This window comes from Bubalus bubalis, chromosome X (genome assembly GCF_019923935.1).
Source record: "Bubalus bubalis isolate 160015118507 breed Murrah chromosome X, NDDB_SH_1, whole genome shotgun sequence".
Taxonomy (NCBI): Eukaryota; Metazoa; Chordata; class Mammalia; order Artiodactyla; family Bovidae; genus Bubalus; species Bubalus bubalis.
Window position 1 is genome coordinate 93,222,748 of NC_059181.1, and position 18,348 is coordinate 93,241,095.

The 18,348-nt window shown below is 42.2% G+C and overlaps 1 protein-coding gene across 2 annotated transcripts in view; it reads left to right on the forward strand.

The window, feature by feature from the left end:
* Positions 1 to 18,348, forward strand: part of LOC102412527 (basic helix-loop-helix family member b9) — a 110,663-nt gene that overhangs the window by 35,586 nt on the left and 56,729 nt on the right. The window contains exons 1-2 of one of the 2 annotated variants that reach the window (XM_044937273.2): positions 17,535 to 17,575; positions 18,047 to 18,125. The exons of the other annotated variant lie outside the window; for it this stretch is intronic. The gene's annotated coding sequence lies outside the window, so the exon portion shown is untranslated. Of the gene's footprint in view, positions 1 to 17,534; positions 17,576 to 18,046; positions 18,126 to 18,348 lie in introns of those variants that run through there. 2 annotated transcript variants of the gene reach the window in all.

The window sequence follows — 18,348 nt, forward strand, 5'->3', positions numbered from 1 at the left end:
CACAGTGATTTTGGAGCCAAAGAGAAAATAAAGTCTGTCACTGTTTCCATTGTTTCCCCATTTACTTGCCATGAAGTGATGGAACTGGATGCTGTGATCTTCATTTTTTGAATGTTTAGTTTTAAGCCAGCTTTTTCACTCTCCTATATCACCTTCATCAAGAGACTCTTTAGTTCTTCTTCACTTTCTGTCATTAGGGTGGTGTCATCTGCATATCTGAGATTATTTATATTTCTCCTGGCAATCTTGATTCCAGCTTGTGCTTCATCCAGCCTGGCATTTTGCATCATGTGCTCTGCATGGAAGTTAAATAAGCCAGGTGACAATATACAGCCTTGACGTACTCCTTTCCCAATTTGAAACCAGTCCATTGTTCCATACCTGGTTCTAACTGTTGCTTCTTGACCTGCATACACTTTTCTCAGGAGGCAGGTAAGGTGGTCTGGTATTCCCGTCTCTTGAAGAATTTTCCACACTTTGTTGTGATCCACACAATCAAAGCCTTTAGTGTAGTCAATGAAGCAGAAGTAGATATTTTTCTGGAATTCTGTTACTTTTCCTATGACCCAACGGATGTTGGCAATTTAATCTCTGTTTCTTCTGCCTTTTCTAAACCCAACTTGTACATCTGGAAGTTCTCGGTTCATGTACTGTTGAAGCCTAACTTGAAGGATTTTGAGCATAACCTCATGAGCGTATGAAATGAGTGCAGTTGTTTGGTAATTTGAACATTATTTGGCATTGACCTTCTTTGGGATTGGAATGAAAACTGACCTTTTCTAATCCTGTGGCCACTCCTCTTTTCCAAATTTGCTGGCATTTTGAGTTCAGCACTTTAACAGCATCATCTTTTAGGATTTGAAATAGCTCAGCTGGAATTCCATCACCTCCCCTATCATTATTCATAGTTGTGCTTCATAAGGCCCACTTGACTTCACACTCCAGGATGTCTGGCTCTAGGTGAGTGACCACACCATAATGGTTATCTTCATTAATGAAAATGAAAAGACCTTTTTTTATATAGCTCTTCTGTGTATTCTGGCTACCTTTTCTTAACCTCTTCTGCTTCTTTTAGGTCCTTGCATTTCTGTCCTTTATTTTGCCCATTTTTGAATGATATGTTCCCTTGAAAGTGAAAGTGAAAGTGAAAGTGAAGTCGCTTAGTCATGTCTGACTCTTTGCGACCCCATGGACTGTAACCTATCAGGCTCTTCTGACCATGGGATTTTCCTGGCAAGAATGCTGGAGTGGGTTGCCATTTCCTTCTCCAGGGGATCTTCCTGACCCAGGGATCGAACCCAGGTCTTCTGCACTCCAGGCAGATGGTTTACCATCTGAGCCACCAGGGGTATCTCTAATTTTCTTGAAGAGATATCTAGTGTTTTCCATTCTGTTGTTTTCCTCTATTTCTTTGAACTGTTCACTTAAGAAGACTTTCTTATCTCTCCTTGCTATTCTTTGGGAACTCTGCATTTGGTTGGGTATATCTTTGTCTTTCTCCTTTGACTTTCAGTTCTCTTTTCTCAGCTATTTGTAAGGCATCCTCACACAATCGTTTTGCCTTGTTGCTTTTCTTTTTCTTGGGGATGGTTTTGGTCACTGCCTCCTTACAGTGTTACAAACCTCCGTCCATAGTTCTTCAGGCACTCGGTCTATCAGATCTAATCCCTTGAATCTATTTATCACTTTTACTATATAATCATAATAAGGGATTTGGTTTAGGTCATATCTGAATGTTTGAAGTCACTCAGTCGTGTCCGACTCTTTGCGACCCCATGGGCTGTAGCCTACCAGTTTCCTCCATCCATGGGATTTTCCAGGCAAGAATACTGGAGTGGGTTGTCATTTCCTTCTCCAGGAGATCTTCCCAGGGAGATTGAACCCGGGTCTCCCGCATTGTAGGCAGATGCTTTACCATCTGAGCCACCAGGGAAGCTCTACTCCAAGTCCTAACTCTGTAATCAGGCTTTTTCTGATATTCTAATATTGTACAACCAAAAAAAAAAAATTAAGATAAAGAATTGGAAGCAGAGGTTGGTGTAAATAAGCAACTGTCCTATTCATTCTAAGTTTCAGAGCACTTAACTGCTTAATAAGTATATCTTATACATCTGAAATAATAAAATTTAGAAGTTTATGTTGTAAATATTGGACTTTGGTGTAGATACCTAAAAAAATAGTTCTGCTGCTGAAACATTTTAAATGATTAGCTAGTCTAAATTCATCATGTTATAGATGAGGAAACTGAGGTGCGAGGAAGGGAGAAGTGGGCTGTGGACAGGGCTGTGATAGGAAGGCACCTCTGACAAGCACATCCTGCCCGAGCCCTGAGAGCAAAGTTTGGCCCCAGGTTAGGCGGGCGCCCTGTTTCTCAGGGGACTGGTAGGCTGCAGCCAGCAGTGTCGCTCCTAGGAGCCACCCGCCTCTTGCTGCAGGACAGAAGCGCAGCTGCCGTGCCCTGGCCTTGCATCATGCTGTCTGAAGCAGCTGTACTTCTGTCCAAACCTGAATAGCCTAGTAGTTTTCTCTACTTTTTTCAATTTAAATCTGAATTTTGCAATAAGGAGCTCATGATCTGAGCCACAGTCAGCTCCTGGTATTTTTTATGATGACTGTGTAGAGCTTCTCCATCTTTGGCTGCAAAGAATATAGCAATCTGAATTGGTATTGACCATTTGGTGATGTCTATGTGTAGAATCTTCTTTTGTGTTGTTGGAAGAGGGTGTTTGATGTGACCAGTGGATTCTCTTGGCAAATCTCTGTTAGCTTTTGCCCTGCTTCATTTTATACTCCAAGGCCAAACTTCCCTATTTCTCCAGGTAGCTCTTGACTTCAAAAAATGTAAAAGGATAATAACTCTCCTCAGATTTAAAATTATAGTGTAAAGTGATATGATTTTTATAATCAACAGAAAAGGTTGATTTTCCCAAGGATTTATTAAGCAATCTATTATATGTCAGGCACTGTTCCTAAGTCCTGGGAATAGAGCATAGAAAAAGATAAATTGTTATCCTCATGGAGCTTACATTTAGGATGAAGTAAAACAGATAGTAAGAAAGTAAATATATAAAATATGTAATACAATATTTAGTAGTGATAAATTCTATGAATAAAAATTGAGAATATGAGGATAAAGGATACTGGAAGTGAGGTACTATTTTTAATGAGATAGAGAAATTCTCTATAAACACATAAATGAATGAAATGAGGGATTGGGGCATGAATCTATCTGCAGAAGAAATATTCTAGGCAGTGGGAACAATAAATGTAGAGCTCCTTGGGTAAAGAAGTGATTAGCTTGTTAAAGAAATAGCAAGGAGGCCAATGTAGCTCAAATAGAGTAAGCAAAGAGGTTGGAAAGACATGTAAATTTGTAGCCAGTGGCTGGATCTTGTGAGATACTGTAGGCCATGGAAAGAAGTTTAGATAAAAGAAGTTTTATGGGAAGCCATTAGATGATTTTGACAAGGGGAGTAGTGTGATACAGCTTACATTTTTTAAGGGATAATTCTGTCTGCTGTGTAAAGAATGGATCTTAGGGGAATAAGAATGGAAAGCAGGGAGACCGATTGGAAGCTGGGAAGTAATTGCAGTGCTCTAGGTCAGATAGTGGCTTGGACTAGGGTGTTACCTATGGAAATGGTGATAAGTATCCAGCTTTGGCATATATTTTGTAGGTAATGCCAATGGATATTATAGATGGATTGAATGTAAAGAGAGAAGAATTGATGATTCTGATGCTGAGCAACTGAGTGAATAATGGTATCATTTACTGAGATGAATGAAGACTGGGAAGAACAGGTTTTAGGGGGAGGGTCATGAGCTCAGGTTAGGGCATGTTTAGTTTTAGATGCCTTTTATACATATACATGGAGATGAAAAGTAGGCAATTAAGTGAAGAGGAACTAAAAAGCCTCTTGATGAAGGTGAAAGTGGAGAGTGAAAAAGTTGGCTTAAAGCTCAACATTCAGAAAACGAAGATCATGGCATCCGGTCCCATCACTTCATGGGAAATAGATGGGGAAACAGGGGAAACAGTGTCAGACTTTATTTTTCTGGGCTCCAAAACCACTGCAGATGGTGACTGCAGCCATGAAATTAAAAGACGCTTACTCCTTGAAAGGAAAGTTATGACCAACCTAGATAGCATATTCAAAAGCAGAGACATTACTTGGCCAACAAAGGTTTGTCTAGTCAAGGCTGTGGTTTTTCCTGTGGTCATGTATGGATGTGAGAGTTGGACTGTGAAGAAGGCTGAGCGCCGAAGAATTGATGCTTTTGAACTGTGGTGTTGGAGAAGACTCTTGAGAGTCCCTTGGACTGCAAGGAGATCCAACCAGTCCATCCTAAAGGAGATCAGCCCTGGGATTTCTTTGGAAGGAATGATGCTAAAGCTGAAACTCCAGTACTTTGGCCACGTCATGTGAAGAGTTGACTCATTGGAAAAGACTCTGATGCTGGGAGGGATTGGGGGCAGGAGGAGAAGGGGACGACAGAGGATGAGATGGCTGGATGGCATCACTGACTCGATGGACATAAGTCTGAGTGAACTCCGGGAGTTGGTGATGGACAGGGAGGCCTGGCGTGCTGCGATTCATGGGGTCGCAAATAGTCGGACACGACTGAGCGACTGATCTGATCTCATCTGTGGGACTTTTAAACGAGTTCCAGATTAGAGATAGAAATTTGAGAGTCATCAAGATGCTTGCATGCATGTTCAGTTACTCAGTTGTGTCTGACTCTTTGTGAACCCATGGACTGTAGCCTGCCAGGCTCCTCTGTCCATGGAGTTTTCTAGGCAGTAATATAGATGGCAGTTAAAGCCATGAAACTGGGTGAGATCACTAAGGAATATAAATAATGCAGGTAGTAAGGGAAGAAGTCCAGCGATTGAGCTTCTGGGGCTTTTCAATATTGAGATATAGGAGATGATAATGAACTAGCAAAAGCAAAATTGAAAAAAGAAAGTTAAGAATGTGCAGTCATGAGTTGCCAGTATAATGGGAGAAAAACCCGGAATGTATGGTATCCTGCAAATTAAGATGTTTTTCTTAAGTTTTCAACCCTGCCTAACACTGCTGATAGGTAAGGTGACAGAATACCCCTCCTTTCCCAGGACAGTCCTAATTTATGTCTGTTGTACAGAAATAATTGTCAACAGAATCCTTTTTCACTCTCAGAAATGTTCTGACTTGAATGGTAAATTGTATTGTAACTGGGATTGTAGGTCACAGTGAGGATTGATAACTGATTATTGGATTTACCAACATGGACATCATTAGCAATTTTGACAAGAGTAGTTTCAGTGGTGCAGTGAAACTCCATTGGATGGTGGAGATGAAAGACTAACACGATTTCAAGAGAAAAGGAGGAGACAGCATTGATACAGTACCTGAAAACCACAGTTTTAAGGAATTTTGTAGCAAAAGGAATCAGAGAAATGAGGTAGTAACTACTGAGTGTAGTTATAGTGTAAAGGGAGAATTTTATTTTGAAGATAGGAGATAGTACAGTATGTTTGAATATTGGTGAGAACATTCCACTAGAGAGGCAAATGTTTATGATAAAAGAGAGAAGAAAATTTTGGAACAATGACCTTGAGTAGAAGAAATAGGATATCATCCAATGGACAAATGAAAAGGCCAGCTTTAGATAACAGGATGAAGAGTTCATTGTGAGAATACCAGAAAAGGCAGAATTTATGGGCACAGATGCAGGTAGATATGGCAGTAGGAGTTTGTGGGAGTTCTCCTCAAATTGCTTTGATTTTTTCAATGCAGGAGTCTTGCCTGGGAAATCCCATGAACAGAGGAGCCTGGCAGGCTACAGTCCATGGGTTTGCAAAGAGTCAGACAACTGAGCAACTGAACGTGCATGCAAGCATCTTGATGACTCTCAAATTTCTATCTCTAATCTGGAACTCGTTTAAAAGTCCCACACATACATCCAATTGCCTACTTTTCATCTCCATGTATATGTATAAAAGGCATCTAAAATTTAACATGCCCTAACCTGAGCTCATGACCCTCCCCCTAAAACCTGTTCTTCCCAGTCTTCATTCATCTCAGTAGTTGCTCAGAATCAGAATCATCGATTCCTCTCTCTTTACATTCAATCCATCTATAATATCCATTGGCATTACCTACAAAATATATGCCAAAGCTGGATACTTATCACCATTTCCATAGGTAACACCCTAGTCCAAGCCACTATCATCTCTGACCTAGAGCATTGCAATTACTTCCCAGCTTCCAAGTGGTCTCCCTGCTTTCCATTCTTGTTCCCAATAGTTCAAACTATTATATACAGAATAGATAAACAACAGGGTCCTACTGTATAGCACAGCGAGCTGTATTCCATATCCCCTGATAAACCATAATGGAAAAGAATATGAAAAAGAATGTTGTATATACATGTTTGTGTGTGTGTATCTGAATTACTTTGCTGTACAGAAGAAATTAACACACTGTAAATCAATTATATTTCAAAAAACTAAAATTAAAAAAATATGTATACACACACACACAGTGGAATACTACTCAGCCATAAAAAAGAATGATATTTTGCCATTTGTGACTGACAACATGACTGAACTTGGAGGCTATTATGCTCAATGAAATAAGTCAGATAGAGAAAGACAAATACTACATGTTATTACTTATATGCAGGATCTAAAAAATAAACTAGTGAATATAACAAAAAAGAAACAAACTCACAGATACAGAGAACAAACTAGTAGTTGCCAGTAGGGAGAAGGAAACGGGGAGGAACAAGATAGGCGTAGGAGATTAAGAGGTACAAAGTACTATGTATAAAATAAATAAGCTGCAAGGATATACTGTATGGCACAAGGAATACAGCCAATATTTTATTGTAGTTGTATAACTGGAGTATAATCTTTAAAAATTGTGAAGCACTATGTTGTACACCTGAAGCATATAGTATTGTAAATCAACTATACTTCAATTAAAAAAATACAGAAAAGTTTTTTAATTAATTCATTTAATTGGAGGCTAATTACTTTACAATATCATGGTTGTCTTAGAAGTGATTTCTTGGTTACAGCACGAAACTCATTGACAACAAAAGTAAAAATAGATAAATGAGACTGTATCAAACTAAAACTAAAATGTTTGTGCACAACAAAGGAAATAATCAATGGAATGAAAAGGGAGAAAATATTTGCAAACCATATATCTAAGGGACTCATACCTAAAATATGCAAGGAACTCCTATAACTTCATAGCCAAAAAAGAAGAAAAAAAAAAAGGCAAAGGACTTGAATAGAAATTTCTCCAAAGAAAACATACAAATGGCCAACAAGTATATGAGAAGGTGCTCAATTTCACTAATCATCAGAGAAATGCATCAAGGTTTTCTCTTATGTTATCTTCTAGTTTTATAGTTTTGCATTTCATATTTAGGTCTGTCATCCATTTTAAGTTGATTTTTGTGAAAGATGTAAGGTCTGAGTTTAGATTCAGTTTTTGCATGTGGATGTTCATTTACTCCAACACTATTTGTTGAAAAGACCATCTTTGCTCCATTGTGTTGTCTTTGCCCCTTTGTCAAAGATCAGTTGACTATGTTGGTATATTTCTGGACTCTCTGTTCTGATGATGTTTCATTGATCTGTTTGTCCATTCTTTCACCAATATCACATCATTATGATTACTGTAACTTTATAATAAATCTTGAAGTCAAGTGATGTCAGTCCTCTGACTGTTCCTCTCCTTCAATATTGAGTTGGCTATTCTGGGTCTTTTGCCTCATCATATAAACTTTGATATCTTTTGATATCCACAAAATAGCTTGCTATACTTTGGTTTGGGAAGAGCTGGTTAGGAAGAACTAGTCTCAGTGAGTCTTCCTATCCATGAACATGGACTCTCTCTCCATTTATTTAGTTCCTGTATGATTTCATTAATCAGAGTTTTGTAATTTTCCTCATATAGGTCCTGTACATACTTGTTAGATTTATACCTATGTACTTTATATTTGAGGGTGCTAATATAAAAGGTACTGTGTTATCAAACTTCACTTGCTCATTGCTAGTATGTAGAAAAGCAATTGACTTTTTAATATTAACCTTATCCTGTAACCTTACTAGAGTTGCTTATTAGTTCCAATTTTTAAATATTCTTTCAGATTATCTACATGGACAATCGTGTCATCTACAGACAAAGACAGTTTTATTTCTTCTTCCCAATCTGTATCCCTTTGATATCCTTTTCTGGTCTTAATGCTTTAGCTAGGAATTCCTGTACAATTTTGAAAAGGAGTGGTGACAGAGGACATTCTTGACTTTTCCTTATCTTAATGGTAAAGCCAGTTCCTAACCATTATGTGGGCTTCCCTGGTAACTGTATGTTTCTGTATATTTCTTTATCAAATCAAGGAAGTTCCATTCTATTCCTAGTTTGCTGAAGCAATTTTATTCTTTTGCATGTGGATATCTAATTGTCCCAGCACAGCTTGTGAATGGACAGCACTCTCAATGAATGGTGATTGAATTCCAGTCAATGAAATCTAAGTGTAAATGATGTGGACATTCTTTATTAAGGATTTTAGGAAGCAGGTGGAAAGTTACTTTGACATTCAATTAACTGCCAGTATTCGGTGGCATTGTGGAAATTCAAGATCTCTTCTCCTTGCAAAGTTAATAACCATGAGCTCACCTCACCAGTCCCTTTAGTTCTAGAAATCCTCAAGGGGTATTTCCCATGTCCTGAATTTTGATGGTTTTCACACGATTTTTCCGTATGTGGTTGGCACAGTATGCTTTACTGTCAAGCACTTAAGTCCCTCCAATTGCTCCCTCTAATTTGTCCAACCACTACCCATACCCAGAGTCCTCATGATGTTAGAATTGACTACTATTCTAAACTTTAAAACCATGTTGGAGAACAGACACTTTCTTCTCTTTAGGTTATACTTTATAGGTGGAATCTGCACACCAGAATGTTACAGTTTCTTTTCAGACAGTTATTTTTGGGATAACTTATGAACCTGCCTTTGTTTTGATAGACATACAGTTGAAGATATATGTTACAAGAGGCAAAAACAAGAGTCCTAATACCAGTGCTACCTTTACCAATAGAATAGCTAAACTTCCCTAATGAAAAGGCATTGTTCCTGGGCTGAGGTCATTGTGCCTGGCTTTGTTTTCCCTAAGGATAAATTCTCTTAAAGAAGAACCCACTGTAAATGTAACCTGAAAATATTCTTGGGTCAAGACTCCCCATAAATTCTTTAGATGTGCTTTGTCTCAAGTAGCAGACAGTTTAGAGCTTTCCTAGAGGTTCTGCAGTATCTACTGAAAGTAGACAACTGTTGAGCCAGTTTCATAGTTTACAAGAACCCAACCCAGCCTGGAACTCAGGAACAGGAGAATGGATATATTCTAAGAATACATAGGGTTTGGATCAACCTTGAAAAAAAGGGAGATACCAGAGGGAAAGTTTGTCTGAGGCACATGAAGGACAGAAGAAAGGTAAGTTAAGTAAAATGGGCAAAACTAGGTCCATGACCATGATGATTGAGAGAGGCAGGAGTAGATCACTCAAGCTGCACAGGCAAGATATACAAGGTATATGTTAGAGTTCACGTGCATGGATATGGGAGGTGGGGTGGGTGTAGTAAGGCAGCACAACTGCTTCTGTACCCCAGGCTTACTGGTTTGGGGATTATTTGGGGGTGTGGGGAGAGAGACAGAGAACATGAAACTGGGGCTCTTGTTTTATGAGGGTCCCAGCATAGGGAGCCTAGGGTTCCTCAGGTTGTCTTTATTTACTAATTTAAAGCACAAGAATAGATAGTAGTCTCAAGAGTGAAAAAATAAGGATCTCTTAAGGACTCAGTTAACTAGGTTAACCAAGGCTTTCTGAAAGAGAGAGCTTCATGAGTGGGAGTGGCCTAGTTCCTTCTCAGATCCATTCTGTAGCTGTCTTACAACCTATATGTTTATTTAAGATGGATGTCTTTTGAAATTGATGCCTTTGCAACTCAAAAGCTTAATGTCAGGCACTTAAAATAAAATCAAAAGGTGTAATGCCCAGCATTTACACCACAGAAATTTAGATTTCAGAGGCTGGTCAGGATTACACAGGTGCCATTGGAGACACTGGAAGGTGGAACTGTGGGTGTTGCATTCACATGAGAATCCATTTTACAAGGAAGTAAATACAGTATTTTTAAATACAGGGAAGTAAATACACTCTTCTGGCCTGGAGAATTCTATGGATTGTATAAACCATGGGGTCGCAAACAGTCGGACACAACTGAGTGACTTTCACAAATACAGTATTTACCTGAAAACGAAGAGGAACTAAAGAGCCTCTTGAAGGTTAAGAAGGAGAGTGGGAGAGCTGGCTTAAAACTAAATATTAAAAAAAAAAACAAGAAAAAAAAAAAAAAACTAAGATCATGGTATCTGGCCCCATTACTTCATGGCAAACAGAGGGGGGAAAGGTGGAAGTAGTAACAGATTTCCCCTTCTTGGGTTCTAAAATCACTGCGGATGGTAACTGTAGCCATGAAATCAGAAGATGTTTGCTTGTTAGCAGGAAAGCTATGATAAACCTAGACAGTGTGTTGAAAAGCAGAGACATTACTCTGCTGACAAAGATCCATATAGTCAAGGCTATGGTTGTGAGAGCTGGACCGTAAAGAAGGTGGAGCACCAAAGAATTGATGCTTTTGAACTGTGGTGCTGGAGAAGACTCCTGAGAGTCCCTTGAACAGCATGGAGATCAAACCAGTCAATCTTAAGGGAAATCAACCCTGAATACTCATTGGAAGTGTCAGGAGACTGTGTAATTTCCTCGGTTCTGTCTCATCACAACCAAAATTTGAAGTGATTGACGTTAAAGCCCTTGGGGTATCACAGCTCTCGGACAGTTTTACAGCTGAGTTTTATTTAGAAAATAAAGGAAAACACATCCTCAAGGCATGAGAGCATGCTGACCCAAAAGATGCAAAGAGAGAGAGAGAGAGTGTGTGCAGGAGAGAGAGAGAGAGACCCCCGGCCCTTTGGCTCCTCTTTTTATATGTTTTTTACTCCCCCTGGGCCTGCCCTGTGTAAATTGGGCTAGCCAGGAGTGCTGTTTGTTCTACCTGAGGTCCTCACTCCGGTCCTCGGACCTTCCTTTGTTCTATTTTCGAGGGCTTTTCCCTTCCTTGTCTTTTAGCCAACACCATTCTGGACTCCTTTTTCCTATTCTAACTACCTAACAGAAGGACTAATACTGAAGGTGAAACTCCAGTATTTTGGTCATCTGATGTGAACAGCTGACTCATTGGAAAAATCCCTGATGTTGGGAAAGATTGAGGACAAAGGAGAAGAGGGCATCAGAGGAGGAAATGGCTGGATGGCATCACCAATGCAATGGACATGAACTTGGGCAAATTTGGGGAGACGGTGAGGAACAGGAAGGCCTGGCGTGCTGCAGTTCACAGGGTCGCAAAGAGTCAGACATGACTGGGTGACTGAACAACAACAAATCAATATTATTTAACAGTCAGACAGACATAGGTCAGCATCCTGTTTAAATCTTTTATTTGCTCTTTGATTTTAAACATGACGGTCTCTCTGATACACACACATATAGAACTAACATAAGAAGCATGAAATAGGACTTCTCTAGTCCAATAAATGTTAACAGCAATAGTGTCTGTTCTGTAAGTGAATTTAGAACAAATTGTCCAAAATATATTTCATAGTCCCACAGTATCCACTCCCCTACCAGTAAATGTTTTGGAGATCAATATCTCAGCATCTGGAAATTACCAGAGAAGTTTGCATTGATATGAACATAAAATTTTAGGTAGGAATCTAAATAAAATAGAAAATACAAGTAAATGTAAACTGAATATACATATATATATGTATATGTATGTATATATATTTTACTGCATGTCTAGTGCCTAGGATAAAGTAGACACTCATATATATCTGTTGATAAATGAAAGGCACCAGACACTTTAACAACAAGAAGAAACAGTTCAGAGAGGCAAAGAGCTTAACACACACCCACAGATCCCAGCAGACCTCAGATACCCTTCTTTAAACCTGGCATTCATCCAAGAGAGTGTAAACTTTAGAACATAGAAAACATAATCCACAATTCAGCTAAGGTAATTGAAAGAGCACAGTGAAAGACTTTCCTATGGAAACTGACATTTGTTTTGTCTAGATACATTATAGAATCATCTCCAGATTTTTTTCCTATCATTGAAATATAGTGCAGTTACAATAAATATCCAATAACAAGTAAAAGCTGATATGAAAATATATGAAAATTTGTGATATGATTTGTTGTTGTTCAGTCGCTCAGTTATATCCAACTGATTGTGACCCCATGGACTGTAAAACACCAGGCTTCCCTGTCTTTCACTGTCTCCCAGAGTCTGCTCAAACTCATGTCCATTGAGTCGAATGATGCTATCCAACCATCTCATCCTCTGCCGTGCTGTGAATAAGGTTCCCTTTCCATCCTGGTAAGCATCAGTGATTTTCAATGAATAGGGACCTTCTCCAAGAGGAACCTCAAAGATGATTGCAAAATTTCTCTTCTTTAGCAAAGAGAGTAGGCGCTTAAGAGGGTAGTTACAGTGGTGAGAGATGAGCTCTCAAATTGATCCTCCTGGGGGCAGAAGTCCAATTCAAGAAAGTGAAGGGGAATGGACTTTATCAGGATGGTGATAGAATTTGGTTCCCATATCACCAGATGGTCAACACCGAAATCAGATTGATTATATTCTTTGCAGCCAAAGATGGAGAAGCTCTATACAGTCAGCAAATCAAGACCGGAAGCTGACTGTGGCTCAGATCATGAACTCATTGCCAAATTCAGACTTAAATTGAAGAAAGTAGGGAAAACCACTAGACCATTCAGGTATGACCTAAGTCAAATCCCTTATGATTATACAGGGGAAGTGAGAAATAGATTTAAGGGACTAGATCTGATAGATAGAGTGCCTGATGAACTATGGATGGAGGTTCGTGACATTGTACAGGAGATAGGGATCAAGACCATCCCCATGGAAAAGAAATGCAAAAAAGCAAAATGGCTGTCTGGGGAGGCCTTACAAATAGCTGTGAAAAGAAGAGAAGCAAAAAGCAAAGGAGAAAAGGAAAGGTATAAGCATCTGAATGCAAAGTTCCAAAGAATAGCAAGGAGAGATAAGAAAGCCTTCCTCAGCTATCAATGCAAAGAAATAGAGGAAAACAACAGAATGGGAGAGACTAGAGACCTCTTCAAGAAAATTAGAGATACCAAGGGAACATTTCATGCAAAGATGGGCTTGATAAAGGACAGAAATGGTATGGACCTAACAGAAGCAGAAGATATTAAGAAGAGGTGGCAAGAATACACAAAAGAACTGTACAAAAAAGAGTTTCACGACCCAGATAATCACGATGGTGTGATCACTCACCTAGAGCCAGACATCCTGGAATGTGAAGTCAAGTGGGCCTTAGAAAGCATCACTACGAACAAAGCAAGTGGAGGTGATGGAATTCCAGTTTAGCTATTTCAAATCCTGGAAGATGATGCTGTGAAAGTGCTGCACTCAATATGCCAGCAAATTTGGAAAACTCGGCAGTGGCCACAGGACTGGAAAAGGTCAGTGTTCATTCTAATCCCAAAGAAAGGCAATGCCAAAGAATGCTCAAACTACCGCACAATTACACTCATCTCACAGGCTAGTAAAGTAATGCTTCAAATTCTCCAAGCCAGGCTTCAGCAATACGTGAACCATGAACTTCCAGATATTCAAGCTGGTTTTAGAAAAGGCGGAGGAACCAGAGACCAAATTGCCAACATCTGCTGGATCATGGAAAAAGGAAGACAGTTCCAGAAAAACATCTACTTCTGCTTTATTGACTATGCCAAAGCCTTTGACTGTGTGGATCACAATAAACTGTGGAAAATTCTGAAAGAGATGGGAATACCAGACCACCTGACCTGCCTCTTGAGAAACCTATATGCAGGTCAGGATGCAACACTTAGAACTGGACGTGGAACAACAGACTGGTTCCAAATAGGACAAGGAGTACGTCAAGGCTGTATATTGTCACCCTGCTTATTTAACTTATATGCAGAGTACATCATGAGAAACACTGGGCTGGAAGAAGCACAAGCTGGAATCAAGATTGCAGGGAGAAATATCAATCACCTCAGATATGCAGATGACACCACCCTTATGGCAGAAAGTGAAGAGGAACTAAAAAGCCTCTTGATGAAAGTGAAAGAGGAGAGTGAAAAAGTTGGCTTAAAGCTCAACATTCAGAAAACTAAGATCATGGCATCTAGTCCCATCACTTCATGGCACATAGATGGGGAAACAGTGGAAACAGTGTCAGACTTTATTTTTTGGAGCTCCAGAATCACTGTAGATGGTGATTGCAGCCATGAAATTAAAAGATGGTTACTCCTTGGGAGGAAAGTTATGATTAACCTAGATAGCATATTCAAAAGCACATTACTTTGCCAACAAATGTCCGTCTAGTCAAAGCTATGGTTTTTCCTGTGGTCATGTATGGATGTGAAAGTTGGACTGTGAAGAAAGCTGAGCGCCAAAGAATTGATGCTTTTGAACTGTGGTGTTGGAGAAGACTCTTGAGAGTCCCTTGGACTGCAAGGAGATCCAGCCAGTCCATTCTGAAGGAGATCAGCCCTGGGATTTCTTTGGACGGAATGATGCTAAAGCTGAAACTCCAATACTTTGGCCACCTCATGCGAAGAGTTGACTCTTTGGAAAAGACCCTGATGCTGGGAGGGATTGGGGGCAGGAGGAGAAGGGGACGACAGAGGATGCGATGGCTGTATGGCATCACTGACTTGATGGACATGAGTTTGGGTGAACTCTGGGAGTTGGTGATGGACAAGGAGGCCTGGCGTGCTGTAATTTATGGGGTCATAAAGAGTTGGACACGACTGAGGACTGAACTGAACTGCACTACTGTAACAAATTACTGCAATGTTGATGGTTTAAAAAAAAAAACACACAAAACAAAAACAATAAAATAATATCTTACAGTCCTGAAGGTTGCAAATAGGAAAAGGGTCTCTTATGTCTCCTGCATTGGGCAGGTGGGTTCTTTTCCATTAGTGCCACTGGGAAGCCCATGGACATCATTGGGAGATCTTTATTCAGCCTACCACAATGAGGGTGCCATTTAGTTGGGTTTTAAAACGGGCAACAATGCCAACAGGTTTGTGTTCAACCAGAGATGTTCTTAACCATGGTTGCTCTTTGCCCAACGGAGCACAAATGAAGGGGATGGAGAATAAAGGGAGGATGTAGAAGTGCAGGAATCAGAGGATTCAAGAAACAGCAGGTTTCTTTCTTAAGTGTTTGGTGGGGCCTTCTCCAAAGAATGGCTGGGGGAAGTAGACTGGTGTGTATGGCAAGCGTGTGAGATCCCAAATGGTTCTAATCCTTGGCATATTCCTACCCTGCCAAAATGATGAGCCCTTGGAATACCCTGCAAGAGATGACCTGACAGACAGAAGCCAGGAAGAGCCAGGACTGTCCCTACATGGTGCCTGACCCCTCGCTGTGGGGTGAGAAACGGGATTGAGCAGGTGCGGGTCCTGTCAGGGAAAGGTCCTCTTTCCTGGGCAACCGTGCGGACAGTGAAATGGTAAAGTGTGCCACCACAGCGACTGAGAGAACAGCAGTGTGGCAGAAAGAATGACGACACTGGCGCAGACAAGTGGTTTGTCTCCTCAGCCAGAGGTCTATCAGGGGCTGCCTTCCCTTAGAAGAGGGGCAGAGGCTCGGCCTCCACGGGCGTCCCCTTCCCAGTTTCCTCCAGCCCATGGCCCCTGAAGGTGAAAGCAGCCCCCCCAGCCACCCGCGCCCAAGAAGGATGGCCGGCGTGATGGGGGAAGGGAGGGGGCGGACACCGAACACTCTGCAGGTACACACACACACACACACACATCCACACCCCCCTCCCCCCCCCCCCCCCCCGGCGGTCTGTATCCATCCGCCGCTCCCTGCAGTGCGACCCGTCCCGACCGGTCCGCGCCGCGCCGCCCGTGACCCTTCTATGCTGCAGGACCAGAAGCGTGGCGGGGGGCTCACCCCACGGGGGGGCAGTGGAGGGCTGGCTTGGCGGGCTGGCGTGGCCCCGCTCCTCAGGCAGGCGTTATTCCCAGCCCCGCCCCCTGTGGGTCGGAATTACACTGGGTCTGGCGGGGGTTGGGTGCGGGCGTATCAAGCCCATTCGTGCTGTATCCCTCCACCCCCGCTTTCCGACACCCTCGCCGCGAGCGGTCGGTGCTGCAGTTTACACATCTTCTGCCTGGTTTGGCGCAGGGGGCCAGACGCCTCTTTGCTGTTCTACCCACACGGAGAGCGGTGGGAAGCGAAAGAGGAACTGCGACTGGAGTTGGAGGATGAGCATCGGGACCCTGCGCCTGCGAAGGCAAGTGAGGGTGTCGCGGGGCGACAACCGGCTCACAGCTACCCCTGGCAGCCTGAGGACGGGAAGGCTAGCGGGTCGGAGCGGGAATCCTTAGAGAAGTGCGCAGCGCCAGAGGATCCTTGGCGCTGATACAGCAGCGACTGGCGCGGGCGGGGTGGTGGTGGGAGGGTTCCCTCGGATGCTGGGGAGGCATACGGCGCGGACTAGTCCCCGCCGGGGTTTCCGGGTGCCTGCGCCCCGCCCTCGACCGTGCCTTTGCGGGGAGAGGGCTGTGCGGGAGGCTGTTATGGTTGAAGTGGCAGAGGGAGCCGGGACGGGAGCAGCCCGGGCCATGATTCCGCCAAGGTCCCTGTTGGGCCCCACGTGCCGGGTGCTGTCCCTTCCCACAGGCACCTCTTTGATGCCAAAGTCTCCCGTCTGTGCAGTAGGTCTGGCAATTTCAGGCCATGGGGTGCATCTGTAGAGGAGAGGCTTGAGGAAAACAAGGAATGGGAAAACGACCTGTTTTTCTGAAGGTGTGTGGGGAATGAAGGGTTGAGGGTGGGCAGCAACCATTGACTGAACATCTAAATCAGGGTGGGGTGAGTGCGACCAGCGCAGGTCAGGCATCCAGGAATACTTTCTAAAATTCTTCTATCTACCTGGTTTCTACACACCTCTCTTGCCTTCCTCTCTCTCCTCTGTCCAGAATTGGAGGTGGAAAAGCTGGACTGGGAGATAAAGGTACGAGAGAAGTCATAAATACAAATACCACTACACAACCTAGAATATGTGGGTGCTCTTCCCCCAATTTGTTGTGCAGCACAAAGGAGGTGAGCAACAAGTGGTGAATCTTCAGAATTGAAGAAGAGAGTAAGAGGAGGAGTGTGATATGATGTTGAGTGGTTATCCAGAAATCTGATCCAGATGGCCTAAGTTAAAAGGAAATATTCTACCTAATGGGACTCTTAAATGTTAAAAGGCAGGTAACTTGGGAACTCCTATGTTTGTGGTGTTTGTCTGTCCCCCAAGTACTCAGTTGCTGCTATTATTTCTTGACTGCCTTACCTTTTCATCTGTTTTTCCATAGACCTGCTTTAAGTCTGGTCACTTCTGCAAGGAAGAAAAGGCGGAGGAGTCCGGTTCAAATCTCTGGAGGTTTGTGCAAAGAGGGGCAATAGAGGAGACAGCTAGAGTAATATGGCAGATATCTTTGATCCAAGTGGTTGCAGGGCCTTCTCTACCTCACCTACTCCATGTCAAATTTGCACACTGCCACAGAAACCCTCGCATTTCCTACAGGGTAAGGAAATGGCAACCCACTCCGGTATTCTTGCCTGGAGAATCCCAGGGATGGGGAAGCCTGGTGGGCTGCCATCTATGGGGTTGCACAGAGTTGGACATGACTGAAGCGACTTAGCAGCAGCAGCAGCATACCAGGAATATTGGAGTAGGTGTGGACTGGGCTGTGAATGGGAGGGAAAGACTTGAGAGTAGAGACCAGGAGACAGAAAATATTAGGCACATTAGACCTTTAAAAGAGTAAGATGTTTGTATCAGGGTCAGGGTTCTTGCTTGTCTTTTTAGCAGTCAGGCTCCATTCTCTCTTATATGTTTACTTGTTCTCAGGATAGCCTATAGGCTGCTGTAGAGTTTGACACCACTGGAATCAAGGAAAGGAGCAGGAAATTGTGCTACATCAGTGCAGGTTGGTATGGGAGTGGGTACAACTTTTGGGTGGGGTAGAGGAGACCAACACAAGTCCAGCAGTGACTAGAGTCTGGCCTTGGGGCTCCTCAGCCTCTCTCATTGCCAAGGTAGTTTTCCACCAACTTCATACCTATTTTATAACAGGCAAAGTAATATGGCAGCTCTGGGGATAAAAACTGTAAACAAAATGAAAGTGATAGACTTTAATAGCCTAACTTTCC